The sequence below is a fragment of the Cervus canadensis genome, chromosome 15 (genome assembly GCF_019320065.1).
Source record: "Cervus canadensis isolate Bull #8, Minnesota chromosome 15, ASM1932006v1, whole genome shotgun sequence".
Lineage (NCBI taxonomy): Eukaryota > Metazoa > Chordata > Mammalia > Artiodactyla > Cervidae > Cervus > Cervus canadensis.
Window position 1 is genome coordinate 59,988,578 of NC_057400.1, and position 18,523 is coordinate 60,007,100.

Here is an 18,523-nt window from a genome sequence, read left to right on the forward strand (position 1 = left end):
GAAATAACTCATCTGTTGATCAAAATGCTCATCTTATTTCAATGTGTCTGCTGTTTCCTTTAGCATATTTCCAGAATGCTTTCTCTATAATTATCCATCCTGATTTCCCCTCTAACCTAGTGAAATACTTGAGGGATGGTCAATGGAAGAGACTAGGTATATGGTAATTTTATAATCAGTAAAGGTATTTATAATTAAATTAATCCTTTTTCGATGCTTTTACCTCTGCTGAATCCTTGTATTTTTAAAAACTTGAAAATAATAATTTTAGTTGTATGATATAATATAGAGAATGTTTAAGAATTAATCTTGGATTGAATTAGAAGCAGCTCAAGATCTGCTAATACATCTAATAAACTCCAAATCTCTGATTCTGTACAAGTTTTAATAGTACCAAGTTATTTTTATCAATAAATGAATCCATCAAAGATTTCCCCTAGTGATCATTTTTATTGTTAATTAGCAATAGAGTGTAGCACACAAAAAGGAAAAGTAAGGGCTGGGGAAAGCGTTCAGATGTTATTTTTTAAATAGCACCTGAACAGGAAGTTAATAATGTTTTTTAATTTTTAAACCTCACAAGAAACCCAGGATTCTATACTTTACCTCACTGACAGAAGGGATCTGAAAACCTTGATATTCTGCAGATCACGTAACAGATGAAGTGATAATTCTAAGCCTTAGACAATTGGCATAGTTGAGGTTTTATGACAAGGTATTCTGGCAGAAGAGAGAAGACCCTAATTAGCAAAGTATCCTTGTTAACTTTGCAGGTATTGTCCTTTTGGATCCCATGAAGTTTTTTAGATAGATGCATCAGTTGTTTAGATCATTTCAGTTCTATGATTTGATGTATTTCCAAAACTGCCTTCAAGGCCTTATTTATATTGCAAATGAGGCTAGCAGAGAAGAAATAGAACTGTATTATGGAAAGTCTGTTTGCAAACCTCTTCAGTGCCCCTTTTCTATAAGAAACTATGATTGTCCCTCTGATGGCTAAGGATAAGAGTCTTATGGAAATTTCCTGATGGGAGAGACTGAGGAGGGGAAACTGGGTCTTGTCTGATAGGCAGGGCCATGCTCAGTAAATCTTTAATCCAATATCCTGTTGATGGGCAGGGCTGTGTTCCCTCCCTGTTGTTTGACCTGGGGCCAAACTATGGTGGAGGTAATGAAGATAATGGCAACCTCCTTCAAAAGGTCCTGTGCATACCACCGCACTCAGTGTCCCCGACCCTGCAGCAGGCCACCACTGACCCATGCCTCCTCCCAAGATTCCTGGACACTCATGGGCAAGTCTGGGTCAATCTCTTGTGGGGCTACTGTTCCTTTCTCCTGGGTCCTGGTGCACACAAGGTTTTGTTTGTGCCCTCCAAGAGTCTGTTTCCCCAGTTCTGTGTAAGTTGTGGTGGTTCTATGGTGGGGTTAATGGTGACCTCCTCCAAGAGGGTTTATGCCATACCCAGGTCTGATGCATCCAGAAATGGTATGGACCTAACAGAAGCAGGAGATATTAACAAGAGGTGGCAAGAATACACAGAAGAACTGTACAAAAAAGATCTTCACGACCCAGATAATCACAATGGTGTGATCACTCACCTAGAGCCAGACATCCTGGAATGTGAAGTCAAGTGGGCCTTAGGAAGCGTCACTACGAACAAAGCCAGTGGAAGTGATAGAATTCCAGTTGAGCTATTTCAAAATCTAAAAGATGATGCTGTGAAAGTGTTGCCCTCAATATGCCATCAAATTTGGAAAACTCAGCAGTGGCCACAGGACTGGAAAAGGTCAGTTTTCATTCCAATCCCAAAGAAAGGCAATGCCAAAGAATGTTCAAACTACTGCACAATTGCACGCATTTCACACTCTAGCAAAGTAATGCTCAAAATCCTCCAAGCCAGACTTCAACAGTATGTAAACCATGAACTTCCAGATGTTCAAGCTGGATTTAGAAAAGGCAGAGAAACCAGAGATCAAATTGCCAACATCCACTGTATTATCAAAAAAAGCAATAGAATTCCAGAAAAACATTTACTTCTGCTCTATTGACTACTCAAAGCCTTTGACTGTGTGAATCACAACAAACTATGGAAAACTCTTAAAGAGATGGGAATACCAGACCACCTGACCTGCCTCCTGAGAAATCTGTATGCAGGTCAAGAAGCACCAGTTAGAACTGGTCATGGAACAACAGACTGGTTCCAAATTGGGAAAGGAGTATGTCAAGACTGTATATTGTCACCCTGCTTGTTTAACTTATATGCAGAGTACATCATGTGAAATGCTGGGCTGAATGAAGCACAAGCTAGAATCAAGATTTCTGGGAGAAATATCAATAACCTCAGATATGCAGATGACACAACCCTTATGGCAGAAAGTGAAGAAGAACTAAAGAGCCTCTTGATGAAAGTGAAAGAGCAGAGGGAAAAAGTTGACTTAAAACTCAACATTCAGAAAATTAAGATCATGGCATCTGGTCCTATCACTTCCTGGCAAGTAAATGGGAAAACAATGGAAACAGTGAGAAACTTCATTTTTTTGGTCTCTAAAATCTCTGCAGATGGTGACTGCAGACACGAAATTAAAAGATGCTTGTTCCTTGGAAGAAAAGCTATGACCAATCTAGACAGCATACGATGGACTATAAAGAAAGCTGAGCAATGAAGAATTGATGCTTTTTAAATGTGGTATTGGAGAAGACTCTTGAGAGTCCCTTGGACTAAAAGGAGATCCAACCAGCCAATCCTAAAGGAAATCAGCCCTGAATATTCATTGGAAGGACTGATGCTGAAGCTGAAACTCCAATTCTTTGGCCACCTGATGTGAAGAACTGACTCATTGGAAAAGACCCTGATGCTGGGAAAGATTGAAGGCAGGAAGAGAACGGGATGACAGAAGATGAGATGGCTGGATGGGTCACTGACTCTATGGACATGAGTTTGTACAAGCTCCGAGATTTGGAGATGGACAGGGAAGCCTGGTGTGCTGCTGTCCATGGGGTTGCAAAGAGTCGGACACGACTGAGAGACTTAAATGAACTGATGATTGCCCCTCCATATCCAGGGCAGTTTGATTCCAGGGTCCCCTAGGGACACAAACATCCATGGATTTTCAAGTTTCTTATATAAAATGATGCAGTACAGTTGGCCCTCCAAATCCACAAATTCCACACCCAAGGATTCAACTAAGGGGTTGACTATACTTAGTATCTAAGGTTTTTTTTCTTTCAATGATACATACTGAAGCACAGTCCTTCAATGCCATACTTCCCTTCGGAGGTTCTGGATACGGAGTGACTATGTGGAGTAAGATGGTATCTAACCATGTGGCCTGGGCTTTCCCTTTCCTAGTTTTTGCACAGTTGAGAAGCTGAGAGTTAAAAAAAGGAAAGATGGAGATAAAGCACAGAAGGCCTGGAGAGGGTTGGTTAAGTTTGGCCTGATCCTGGCTGCCCAAAGTTTGCAGTGTCCTTGTGGAACCTAGTCAGTTCCCAGTCCAAGGGGAGTCCGGCACCTAGCTGCCTCTGATATAGACTTGAGGCATGGAGAGAGAAGGGCTTGAATTAGGCCAGGGCATTTGCCCAGAATGCTTCCCTTACATTCTGAGATGAGAAAAATGGAGCTCCAAGTCAACTTGAATCACAGTGGGTGTCAGAGGGAAAGCAAGGATTTGGTGGCTCTTAGGAGTTTCATAGTTACTATAAGGGAACTGTTAAGCTCAGTGCCTTACTCTTGGCAATCAGGACTAAGCCCTCTTCTCTCCTGTGGCCAACTTGCCCGAGGAGCTGCAGGCCACTAAGTAACAGTTTGCCAAATACACCAATTTCCTCTCAGCTATTTGTTCTCTGCCTTTTCGTTCTGTTCATGGGGTTTAGGTCAGGAGGAGAAGGGGGCAACAGCAGATAAGATGGTTGGATGGCATCACTGATTCAGTGGGTGAATTTGAGCAAACTCCAGGAGATAGTGAAGGACAGGGAAGTCTGGCGTGCTACAGTCCATGGGATTGCAAAGAACCAGACATGGACTTAATGACTGAACTATTTGTTCTCTAGGAGCCTGGCATTTCTGAAAATACTAAAACTTCACAATCTAGAAACTATTACACACACTTTTATTTTGCTTGTTCCTTCATTACAACTATAAGAAAGCAAGTATAGTTGGAGGGTTTTACCTAAATGGCATTTGCAGCTTAGAGTCCATTGTGTAGTAAAAACAGACACTATAGACAAATGAAGGAAGCATCAAGAAAGAGAACAACAATATTGTTAGGTATTAGCCTTTCCTGAAGGTTTCCTCTGTATCAGACATTGAGTTAAGCATTGTACAGCTATTATTTTAGTTACCCTTTACAATAACCTGAGGAGGTAGATTTGAGGGTTAGGTGTCTGTAAGGTGATATGTTTCTGTAGTGGTAAATGGGATTCAGACCTATGACTGTTTAATTACAAGTCAAGCTCATGAGAGCTGTGCTAAATAAACTGCCTGTCATACTTCACCTCCTTTCTTCAGTTTAGGATGGAAATAGAAATACAGGAAGAAACTGAGTGATTACAAACCATCAAGGCAAGTAAAAAGTGGTTAGAATATGTGTACCTTCTGCTTATTAGCTGTAATTTGCTGTCTACTACACTTCTGTTTTATGACTGCTCACCATCATGGTTCATGAGTATATAACTCTTAACACTAGTAAATCTAGCCCAGAGAATGTAGTTTTTGATGAATGAAAACATGTGAGAGAGAGACTTTAGACTGGTTTCCTGGCTCAAGACTCTTCCTGAGATATGGAACCTCAAATACTTGGTCAGCTTTCCTCCTGTGAATTTCCAGACTAAAGCCAAAAGGACTCCTGTGCAGGATGGACTGCTTCATATCAGCATCTTTTCACTGGCTGTACGTTTGTGTGCTTATGATCTGCCCTATAGCATCCACAACTGATTTTCTACCCTGAAGCCTAGAGTCCTGAAAATGTGAGTTGGTACTTATCTCGGGTCATGAACTGTGACCCAATCTGGTTATAAGGACAAAAAGAAATTTACAATAGGGGAACTGAATGTTATGCAATATAGGATTGATTAGCCACCACATTACAAGTAGGAAATGAAACGTGAACTCCCTGAGATTATTTGGAACTCTGCATTACCTCAAAAGAGAAGGGCTTTGTATATGTGCTTTTTTGTTACTGTTGTTTAGTTGCTAAGTCATGTCCAACTCTTTTGAGACCCCAAGGACTGTAGCCCGCCAGGTTCCTCAGTCCGTGGGATTTCCCAGGCAAGAATACAGGAGTGGGTTGCCATTTTCTTCTCCAAGGAATCTTTCCAATCCAGGGATTGAACCCAGGTCTCCTTCATTGCAGGTGCATTCTTTACCATCTAAAGCCACCAGGGAAGCCCATGTCCTTTTTGAAAGTACAATTTGTACCACTGTATCAGAAAGAATAAAACACCCAGAAATAAACCTACATAAGGAGTGAAGTCAAGTGGGCCTTAGGAAGTACTACTATGACCAAAGCTAGTGAAGGTGATGGAATTCCAGCTATTTCTACTCCTAAAATATGATGCTGTTAAAGTGCTAAACTCAATATGCCAGCCAATTTGGAAAACTCAGCAGTGACCACAAGACTGGAAAAGGTCAGTTTTTGTTCTAATTCCAAAGAGTAATGCCAAACAATATTCAAACTACCACACAATTGCACTCATTTCACATGCTAGCAAGGCAATGCTCAAAAGCTTCCAACCTAGGCTTCAACAATATGTGAACTGAGAACTTCCAGATGTACAAGCTGGGTTTAGAAAAGGCAAAGGAGACAGAAATTAAATTGCCAACATCTGCTTGATCATAGAAAAAGCAAGGGAATTCCAAAAAAAAAAAATTGCTTCATTGACTATGCTAAAGCCTTTGGCTGTGTGGATAACAAAAAACTATGGAAAATTCTGAAAGAGGTGGGAATACCAGACCACCTTATCTGCCTCCTGAAAAACCTGTATGCAGGTCAAGAAACAACAGTTAGAACCAGATATGGAACAATGGACTGGTTCAAAATTGGGAAATGAGTACTTAAAGGCTGTATTTTGTCACCCTGCTTATATAAGTTTCAGAGTACATCATGCAAAATGCTTGGATGGATGGGGCTCAAGCTAGAATCAAGATTTCTGAGAGAAATATCAATAACCTCAGATATGCAGATGACATCACCCTAATTGCAGAAAGAGAAGAAGAACTAAAGAGGCTCTTGATGAAGGTAAAAGAGGAGAGTGGAAAAAAAAGCTGGCTTAAAACTCAACATTCAAAAAACTAAGATCATGGCATCTGGTCCCATCACTTCATGGCAAATAGATAGGACAAATGTGGAAACAGTGACAGATTTCATTTTCTTGGGCTCCAAAATCACTGCAGCCACAAAATTAAAAGACACTTGTTCCTTGGAAGAAAAGCTATGATGAACCCAGCAGTGTATTAAAAAGCAGAGACCTCACTTTCTTGACAAAGGTCTGAATAGTCAAAGCTGTGGTTTTTCCAGTAGTCATGTATGGATGCAAGTATCAGACCATAAAGAAGGCTGAGCACCAAAGAACTGATGCTTTTGAACCATAGTGCTAGAAAGGACTCTTCAGAGTCCCTTGAACTGCAAGGATATCAAACCAGTCAATCCTAAAGGAAATCAATCCTGATTTTGGAAGGACTGTTGCTGAAGCTGAAGCTCCAATACTTTGGCCACCTGATGCAAAGTGCCAACTCATTGGAAAAGACCTTAATGCTGGGAAAGATTGAGGGCAAGAGGAGAAGGGGGTGACAGAGAATGAGATGGTTGGATGGCATCACTGACTCAATGGACATGAGTTTAAGCAAACTCATAGAGATAGTGAAGGACAGGGAAGCCAGGTGTGCTGCAGTCCATGGGCTCGCAAATAATTGGACATGACTTAGCAACTGAACAACAGCAAGGAAGCAAAAGACCTGTACTCTGAAAGCTATAATATGCTGATGAAAGAAACTGAAGACTACACAAATGGATAGAAAGATATGCCATGTTCTTGGATTGGAAGAATCAAGATTGTTAAAATGACCATTCTACCCAAGGCAATGTACAGATTTAATGCAATCACTATCAAATTACCATGGCATTTTTCAGAGAAATAGAACAAGTTTTTTTAATTTGCATGTAAACACAAAAGATGCCAAATAGCCAGAACAATCTTGAGAAAGAAGAACAGAGAGAAAAGACTTATGCTCCCTGATTTCAGGCTATACCACAAAGCTACAGTAATCAAAACAGCATGATACTGGCACAAAAGCAGACATATAGATCAATGGAATGGGATAAAAAGCCCAGAAATAAACCCATGTACTTAAGGTTAATTAATCTACGACAAAGGAGGAAAGAATATACAATGGAGAAAAGACAGTGTCTTCAATAAGTGATGCTGGGAAGACTGGACAGCTATATGTTAAAGAATAATATTAAAACATTCTCTAACACCATATATAAAAATAAATTCAAAATGGATTAAATACCTAAATTTAATGTCAGATACTATAAAACTCCTAGAGGAAAATACAGGCAGAACACTCTTTGACATAAATACAGCAATACTTTTTTGGATCTGCCTCCTAGAATAATCAAAATAAAAACAAAAATAAACAAATGGGACCTGATAAAACTTAAAAGCTGTTGCACAAAAAAGGAAAGCATAAACCAAACAAAAAGACAACCTGTGGAATGGGAGAAAATATTTTCAAAAGATACAATTGAAAATGGCTTAATTTCCAAAATATATGAACAGCTTATACAGCTCAATAGCAAAACAACAAACAACTCACTCAATCAAAAAATGGGAAGATCAAAATAGAACATTTTTCCAAAGAATATATACAGATGGCCATCAGGCACATGAAAAGATTCTCAATATTGCTAATTATTATTTTTGCTGTTGTTCTGTCACTAAGTTGTGTCAGACTCTTTGTGACATCACGGACTAGAGCATGCCAGGCTCCTCTGTCCTTCACTATCTCCTGGAGTTTGGTCAAAAATTCATGTCCATTGAGACATTGATGATATCTAACCATCTATCCTCTGCTGCTTCCCTCTCCTTTTGCCTTCAATCTTTCCTAGCATCAGAATCTTTTCCAATGAATTGGCTCTTTGCGTCAGCTGGCTGAAGTATTGGAGCTTCAGGAATAGTCTTTCCAATGAATATTCAGGGTTGAAACTAATTACTAGAGAAATGCAAATCAAAACTGCAAAGAGGTACCACCATTCATCAGAATGGCTATCAGTAAAAAGTCAAATTATTACAAATAGTAAATGCCGGAGAGGGTGTGGAGGAAACGGAACTCTCCTACACTATTTTTAGGAATGTAAATTGGTACAGCTACTATGGAGAACAATTTGGATGTTCCTTAAAAAATTAAAAATAGTGTTACCATATGATCCTGCAATCCCACTTCTGGGCATATATCCAGAGAAAACTCTAACTTGAAAAGATACATGCACACCAATGTTCACTGAAGCACTATTTACAACAGCCAAGACATGGAAGCAACCTAAATGTCCACTGAAGAAGATGGAAACAGAAGATGTGATATACGCACAGACACACACACACACACACACACACACACACAGATGCACATGATGGTATATTACTCAGCCACAAGAAAATATGAAATAATGCCATTTTCAGCAACATGAATGCACCTAGAGATTGTCATACTGAGTGAAGTAAGTCAAAGACAAATATATGATATTTGTGGAATCTACATATACTTCCACTTATATGTGGAATCTAAAAAAAATATACAAATGAGTTTATTTACAAAACAGAAAGACACCCACAGACATAGAAAACAAATTAATGATTACCAAAGCAGAAATGAGAAAGGGATGAATTGGGAATTAGGGATTAACAGATACACACTAACATATATGAAATAGATAAACAAGGACCTACTGTATAGCATAGGACTATATTCAGTACATTGTGATAATCTATAATGGAAAAGTATTTGAAAAAGAAAAAATATATATCCAAATATATATATATATCTGAATATATATATATATATCTGGATCACTTGCTAAAACATTATAAATCGATTATACTTCAACTTAAAAAATAATAAAAGAAGTACAATTTTATTAGATAATAACATAAATACATGCTTGTAAAATACAGAATGAAAAACACAAACCATAGTTCCCTTATCCAAAGGACAAATACTGCAACAAGTCTATTACTACCCAAACTTTTTTCTAGTTTTACTAGAGAATGGTAAGTGTGTTTGTGTGTTTTACACAAAAAATTAATATTTGCACCAAAAATAAATAATATTAATAAATACTTGTTGAGTAAATTTAAAAATAACTGTTTCTGAGAGCTATTTTTTCAGAGGACTTTCTAAATGAACAATTACAGTGTTATCCTCCTAATGGGGCTTCCCTTGTGGCTCAGTTGGTAAAGAATTCACCTGCAATGCAGGAGACCTGGGTTGGGAAGATACCCTGGAAAAGGGAATGGCTACGCAGTATTCTGGCCTGGAGAATTCCATGGACTGTATAGTCCATGGGATTGCAAAGAGTTGGACATGACCGAGCGACTTTCACTGAACTTTACTTCATCCTCCTAATGAGATATAAATTTATGATAAAATTATGGACAGAGAAGCCTGGCAGGCTACAGTCTGTGAGGTGGCAAAAAGTTGGACATGACTGATCAACTAACACACTTATGCTCCTGAACCAGTCATAATCAAGAAGCAGGCTTCCAGAGAATGAACTTATGGTTCCCGGGGGAAGGATGGGGAGAAGGGATAGTTAGGGAGTTTGGGATGGATATGTGTACCTTGCTATATTTAAAATGGATAGCCAACAAGGGCCAACTGTATAGCACATGAGGCAGCCTGGATGGGAGGGAAGTTTGGGGGAGAGTGGATACAGGTATATGTATGGTTGCGTCCTTTAGCTGTTTGCCTGAAACTAACACTGTTAATTGGCTGTACCTCAATATAGAATAAAAAGTTTTTGTTTTAAAAAAGGAAGAAGTGGGGGGATTGGGATGGGGAACACATGTAAATAAAAGAAAAAAAATTAAAAATAAAAAAAAAAGGAAGAAGCATACCTCTAAGATTAATCAAGGATTACCCTGAAACTGCTGGAACTGTAGTCTCTGGATGCAGGAAGAGAATTTTACTTTGGTGTCTGCATTCCCAGCAAGGTGAAGAAAGGTTTAAATTTATTTTCTTTCTACGCTGACTTTGAATTGAGTTGTCTTTGAAAGAATAACATAATAAAACGCAGGATCTTTGTATCAAAAAAAGAGGAGGAAGAGGAGTTTGTATTTTACCTTCCTTCCCATCATTTTGGTTCAAAGCACAAAAAAACAGACATCAAAAAACTTTCTTTCAAGAGAAATCTTCAGAACTTATCTTTGAAAAATTGTAGACCATACAATTTTACCTTCCCAACTCAATCTTATAGCTAATACTTTAAGTTTACATATTAATAACAATTTAACAATATTTACAAAGAAAATAAGTGTACATATTTTTAAACACTGCCTTTAACACATAATACTGGACAAAGTTTTTCTCCTATATAAAAGTCTCATTGTAATTATAAACAGGAGGGAATTAATTTATAAAATGCCTGAGATATGGCAGAAGTTTTCACATGCATTATCTAATTTTATCTATTTGGCAACCCTAATACTTAGGTAATGTTATTATCTATGATCTGCAGATAAAAACAGCATCTATACTATAGCTGTAAATAACTTATGTTGTTTAGTCCAGTTTAAATGAGTATAACAATATATTTTTGATCTGTATAATACATACTCCTGTATAATATACGCTACTTAATCTGTCTCAGAAATTATCTCTACAAGGTACTTATCATAAGTAATAACTAATTGTTAAGGAAGCCATGGTGATGTATGTGGTTATTTTCATGTTTGACTTAATTTAAGGAAAAATTAAATATTTATAACACATCATGCAAAAAATGCAGATATATACATATAAATATATATAAATTTATATATATTTAGATATCTATGTCTATCTACATCTATAACAGAGACAGAGAAACAAAGATAATCCCCATAAAGCTCTGAATATAATGCATGGTTCATAGTAAGAACTCTATAACGATCTTACTTTTTATTAGTATTTTTATTTAAACTTAATATAACAGATCTTTATTGAGGAACTATTAGCTGTGAAGCATTGCTCATAGAAATGAGTAGATATTCACATGTATAGTATTAAACACCAACCTCTTTAACATACGCTGCTCTAATATACTTATTACAGAGGTAATTTCAAGCAAATTAGTCAAGTAATTCATTTCTTGATAATAGCACAGGGAGTTAAGACTGCCAAAATCAACACTGTGTTTCAGAGGCTTTCAGGTTCTCTGTAACAAAGGCTGAGTAAGTCATGACTCATAATCGGGAAATTTCTATTTGAGAGCCTTATTATCTTTCTTCTTATCTAGGGTGTGGGAAAGACTGGTAGCAGTGGGCAGTAGGCAGGGGAGGAGTTCCGTTCTGCCTCACTGCCACGTGAGAAGCCCAAAGTGAAAGTTTGCCTAGAGTAGTATTTTCTTAATCAATAGTGCCTCCAACGTGTATATACAGGGGTCTGAAGATATATTTGGGACAACGGAACTGTGTTAGAATTTATGATCTAGGCCAGTGTCTGTGGTTGAGTTGGTCACACTTCACCACCCACCCAGGAGCAAACTAAACTCTATCTTGATCTTGCCACTCTGAATTGCTTGCTGCTTCAGTCTGTATGTTTTATCTATTTATTTTGGGTGGAGGGGTGTATGTTTTTAAGGCTCAATTCTGAAGCTGTATATACTGGTATTTAAAGAGAAGGATTTTTTAATTGCCTGGAAGAAGTTTAAATTGTAGCTGTCATTTATTAGCTGCATGGCCATAGTGTTAAAAAGTCACTCAGTCATGTGTGACTCTTTGAGATCCCATGGACTATAGCCCTTCAGGCATCTCTGTCCATGCGATTCTCCAGGCAAGAAAACTGGAATGGAGTGCCATTCCCTTCTCCAGGGGATCTTCCCAACCTAGGGATCAAACCTGGGTCTCCCTCACTGCAGCCGATTGTTTACTATCTGGGCCACCTGAGAAGCCATAAGCAATGCCTTAATATTTCTACACTATGATTTTCTATTTTTAAAAAGAGCAACATTATCTACCTGTGAATTTGTTGTGAAAAATAGATTGCAAATGAAAAAGAGCCATCAAAACTGGCACGTAGTAGGCTTTCAAAAAAAAAAGAAAGAAAGAATTAAAAAAAAAACTTAGAAAATTGGTGTTATGCTAAATGCCCATAATTTTTAGGAAAACCACATAATAATTTATATTGCAAAGACATTTTTGAGAGTGAAACTGTCATTAATAATTAGCCCAGGACAGCAGGCCAAATAAAGACTGTCCTAAGCAAATCTGAAGATATACTCATTCAAGTTATAATCATGTTATTTTGTTGATGGGGCTCAAGGAAGGAGTCATAATTCCTTATGTATTGATATTGATATCAATTATTTTGCAATCATTTAAATTTTTTATTATTGAGGCATGAAAGGCCAAGGTTCCTCTCAGCCACTTCACAGTTATTTATCACTGAAGCAAGCACATAAAACATAATCTGTGGTCAGTGGTAGAGCAGAGAAGGGAAACTGTATGACTCAGTTTTCTTCCTCCCCTGTTCTACCTACTTTTTCCAATGTGCAGAAGGAAATCAACGAGTATTTCTCTCCCTAGCAACCCACTGCAATGCTTAGAACCCACAAGAATAGCACCCACCCTACACATCACAGAGGTGTCCCTGGGGTAAATGGGTTAAAATAGGGAGGAGACTTTTCATAAGTTTTGTTTTGGAGTTCTATAATTTAAATTTGCTGTAATTTGGGAAGAATATCCTTTTTTCTATTGCTCTTTAACCCAAAATATACTTTGATGATATACACTTGATGGCATTCAAGACACTGACTAAACTTGGAGGTTGTGGAATGTGGTTATACACCCTGCTATAAATTCCTAGATGATAAGGAACAAATAATAGTCCTGCTATTCACCTAAGGAGAGATACTTTTTAAACTGAGGATAAAAAGGAAAGATGAGACAATTTTAATTGCTCTTACATTTAAATGCTTTATAAAATTCCAATTTTAAAATGTGAAAGACATGTAATATATAATACATGCATTAAAAGTCTGACATTGCCTATTTTTTTATTTTGGATACTAATTCTGAACTGCCTTAACGTTTGCTGTTAAATCTGGACTTTCCTAAGAAATCAAAGGCAGGCACTTTGAACCCTGATCCAAGAAACTGTCTAGGCTCTACCATGTATATATTGGGAAAGAGATCCAGGAATTAACCCCAGACCTTCAATGACAACGGGCTGAATGCTGCTTCACTGATGACGGGCAAGTTTCCTGCTCAAAAAGGAGCATCTGGGCAGATTCTTTGTTTATTTATTCATAAGGATTTATTATGTTCTTACTAAGTGCCATGTTCAAGGCCAGATGATGGGGATTCAAGTACTGTCGCTGTCAGCTCAGGCTTAAAGTCCAGTGAGACAGGAGCACTGCTATACATAATTATTATAAAGGGAAACAAGTATTAATGATAGAGGGCTTCCCCAAATGGCTCAGCAGTAAAGAATCCACATGCGATGCAGGATCTCTGGGTCGGGAAGATCCCCTGGAAGAGGAAATGGCAACCCACTCCAGTATTCTTGCCTGAAAAATCCCACGGACAGAGGAGCCTGGCAGGCTACAGTTCATGGGGTCGCAAAGAGTCAGACACGACTAAGTACGCAATAATGATACAGAAAACTCAAGGCACTATGGGAACCTATAGTGATCTAGAGGTCAGAGAAGACTCTCCAATATACAGTTTAAGCTGAGTAGGGTGAGTAGGAATGGCAATGGAAATTATGTCCAATGTAAGATCTATGAAGGACAGGAAGACAGAGCCTGGAGTCTGTGGAGGCATGGTCTGAAAATAAACTACTAATGCTAAATAAAGATAATTAGTCAATATTATGGAGGCTTTGTAAATCATATTAGGAATTCAGACTTTTTCTAGTAGGTAACTAGGAAGCCATTGAGAGGTTTTATGCAGAAGGTTTGCATGATCTGGTATGCATTTTATAGAGAGAATTCTGGCTACAGGAGACCAGTTAAGGAATGATATAATAGTCAAGATTAAAATTAATAGTAATTTCTACAAAGATATTGTTGGTGGACATGGAGAAATTTAGGAATGAGTATTAATTGTTGTTTAGTCACTAAGTCATGTCTGACTCTGCAACCCCATGGACTGTAGCCCGCCAAGTTCCTCTGTCGATGGGATTTTCCAGGCAGGAAAACTGGAGTGGGTTACCATTTCCTTCTCTGTGTATTAATAGGACATGGTGATTAATTGGATATTGAGAGTAAAGTAAAAGATGCCTAGGTTTTTGGCTTAGGAAACTGAGTGGATGGTGATGCCCTTAAGTAGTACGGGGACTATTTAAGTAGAAAAAGGGGATTTGCAGTGTTCCATTTTGGACAAGCTGAGTTTGAAATACCCTTGATATACTCAAGTAGAGATGTCAAACAAAAAGTTGACTGCATGAAACAGGAGCTCAGGAGAGAGCATGGTGAACCATATTTAGAGATATTTGGTTAATTAGCATATAAATGGTCCTTGAAGCCCAGAGATGAGGCACACTAAAGAAATTTGCTAGAATGACAGAAGATAGGGGTCAAGGATAGAGTCCTAAGAAACTCATCTTGTGAAGGTTGCCAGAGGGATTTCTCTGGCAAGAAAATGAGGTTTCAACAGACTTCAGGAAATGGGCAGCATGTGACCACAGTCTAACTCACGATGATAAGATAAAGTGTCTGATATGATGCTCTGGGTTAGAGTGTCAGTTAATGTCTAAATATAGTTTTCAAGCCAGAGTTGGAACTCAAAAAAAAACATCTCTTGAGCTTCTCTGGATGTGAAGAGTGCTCTCAGCCTGACTATCTCACTGATGTTATTACAGTTTCTTTCCTTTTCCTTCCCTTCTTTGGTAATGCTCTATCCAGGACATGCTTCCCTGGTAACATGCCAGGCATGAGCAACTTGAAGACTGCCCTCACTTTATTCTTAGATAATATTCTCACTCATATTATAGAAAAAGGAAGTTTTATGATGGGGTAGTTGGAAAATAAAGTATCTGCTTACTCCAGCTATAAGCTATAATTAGAAAGGCCAGAAATACCCTAAGTAGTAATTGAACACTCATTTTTCTAACAAATCCCATAAAACTTAATTAAGGCATGCAAAGATCCTGATAAAGATTTATAAAGGTACACCAACAATGAAATAGATGCTCTTGTTTTCTTCTCTGTGTTTCCAGTCTGCATCACATCCACTTACACATGCTGTCTTTTCGTTTTAAGAGAGAAATGTTAGAATCATGACATAGTAAATCTAAAAGTCTCTCAGAGAGAGCCAATAACCCAAGCCCTCTCTCCACCACCCTTTGCCCACTTTAGAGATGAGTAAAGTGAGGTGCAGGATGAGGGCACTAAGAACTTACACTTGCATTTTGCTATTTATTTAAATAAGTGTTTACATTCAAGAGAATATCAATTGATTATACTGGTGAAGATCCCAGGCTCTTGGAATTGACTGGGTTTGAATCCAGTTCTGCACAAGTCTTGGGGAAATTTACTTAGCCTCTCACTTCCTTAGCGTCTTAATTATAGTATCTACTATATATCTATAGTATATCATGGGTGTTGGTAGACAATTCTCCATAGGTTTCTCATATTTCTGCCTGTTGTTTCAGGCAGAAATGCTGACTACTTTTGTTCTGAATACTTTTTCCAAGTTGTTTATGTGGATAACAGCCTTGAAAGACAGAGATAGCATCTGCCTCCAGAGCAATGAACAGGTTTGCTTACTGTCCAACAAATAAAGCTAATGTCTCCCTGTGGAGCAATAGTGAGTTATGCTTACTCTTCAGGATAAAGATTTGGGTTTCCTAATCTCAGGATTCCTCTCCTTTAACATAAACTATGGCATGTGGCATGTGTTGGCATTACCTGGCCCTCAAAGAACTCCAAAGAAGGACCTTGGTCTCTAACCAAGGATTCTCATCTTTCACAAACAACGATGCAACTGTGGCAGGCACATTCATTAGCTTCTAAGGAGGGTAAAACCTCAGACCCTTCTTAACAACAGTAAGAAGTTGTAAAGAAGTTGTATAAGTGAATAAAGCAAAGCGCTTAATAGCGTATCTGGCACATAAAGACTAAAAACTGAATAAATGTTGGTTGTTAATGTTATTTTATAAATATACTTGCCAAATGTATGTGTTGTTTTTTTCCCTCTCTTTTTTAGCCAAGCCATGTGGCATACAGGATCTGTTTTCCAGCCAGGGATCGAACTCCTGCTTCCTGCATTGGGAGCATGCAGTCTTAACCACTGGACCACCAGGGAAGTCCCAAATGCATGTGGTTTATTAGTGGCAAGGTCAGGACTAGAATCTAGAGCTATGAAAACTCAGTCTAATGTTCTTTTCACCTCTCCGTTCTACCAATATTATATATTTTTTGCATATTTAACTTACAAATAATGTTAAAAAAATAATATAATCTAAGAGAAATAACTGGAATTTTATAGCAACTTGTTTGGTGAATACACTAAAAGTATTGTGAGAAAGGCAATAAAGCTGGTGGTTCCAGATCCATAATATACAGCATTAAAGTGTTATTTGAGAAGAGTGACCTAAATCATGGCAAGCTCTAACACACAGGAAAAAATAATTTGCTCAGAAATACATTATGAGCAAAACATTACAAAGTTTGAAAACTACCCAAAAATGATCAACATTGTAGTATGTCTACTTTTATTCCTGGAAATCTACTACTATTTTTTTTTAAAAAGCTCAAAGTAAATTTCTATAATGTATATGTCACAGTATCTTGGGAACAATGGTCTCTAGGGATTTTGAAACATTTCCCTAAGATATTTTCTATAAGCATAGTTTAAGATTTGGTACCTGTACTACCACAGGAATAAAAGCAACTAATATTAATCAAATATCTGCTTTTAAGCTGACTCACACTTACTGTTTTGCATGTTATCATTTACTTAATGTTTACAACAATCCTGTGTGGTACAAATTATTAGCAACTCAGTTTATTGATGAGAAAATGATGCATTGAGAAGTTATCCAAGTTTACACACACTAAATTAGCAGATTCAAGATCTAATAGACTCAAGTGAACCAAAATCTGATGACCAGCAAACCCTGCTTCATTAAATTCTAGTTCTATTGCCATAAATCTATAGTTGAATTTACTAAGTATATGAATGTGGTAAGATGAAACACTAAAATAAAGAAACTAGACTTTTTACTCCAACAATGAAACAGTTCAATAGTGTTCTTGATAGACCAATAATTGCAAATCACAAATCAGTCCTATTCCTTTAAAAAGCTATCCGTGGACAGCCTGGTCCTAACTATGCTCTTGGATGCAATGTGAAGCTTTTGAATAAATATAATTCTCTAATTCAATATTAAAATAAATACAATTTTATAAATCAACCAGTCTTCTTCCAGAGATCCTTGAAGATTATAATTTTACTACGAATCAAATACTACATAAAAAAATCATCTTTTACAAAGTTCTTTATTTCCCTCACTCTCTCCCTGCTTCACTGCTCACACATCTGAACATCATTTCCAGTTGTGAAAAGGTTAAGATCAGTGTGTAGTTCTACTAATGTTTGAATTACAATGCTTCCAAAAAAATTCAAAGTTTTCTCCAGCATTGTCAATTTATTTTTAGTTACTTCTCTTTCTGATTCACTCAATTCATGAGTTCTTTAAAACACTTTTTCCCGCTATGTGGTGTCTTCTTCATTATTTCCAGAGTTCTGTTCTTTATCCTTAAGTCAGTCAAACATAGCAGTTCCATTTTTTTTTTTAAAAATAAGATTTCACCTGTTCTGTTTTCTGCAGAGCACTTTATACTTCTAAAAAGCAGCATGATCTTCTATATTCTGATCAACACTTGCTATAACAGCTCCCCCTGAAGCAAAAGGAGCTAGTATAAACAACATGCTGAATGCTCAAAGTGGGGACTAATTCTAGCCAGATGCCCAGCTGGAATATTTGGCTACCTACTTTATGTAATTTTAGGGATTTCAAAACCTCTGTATGTCTCGAGATCTTTTGAACATTGATTTGCCATGATCCTTGTTCAGCACAGTTTGGAGAGGCAGGGCCTTGTCTTTGGTTGGCTGTTGGTAAAACCCCATAATTATGGTATCAACTTGGGCTCTGAGGACAGGGTGTTTTGCCATGTAGCAAGGAAGAGCATATCAGAGATGAACTGTCTAGAGCATCCAAACACAGGACAGCATCGTGCTAGGGAGGTCTAGAGTGCTGCAGGGTATGGGAACTTGGGAGATGTATTTGTTTTCCTACGTGTCCATTACTGGGACAATCAC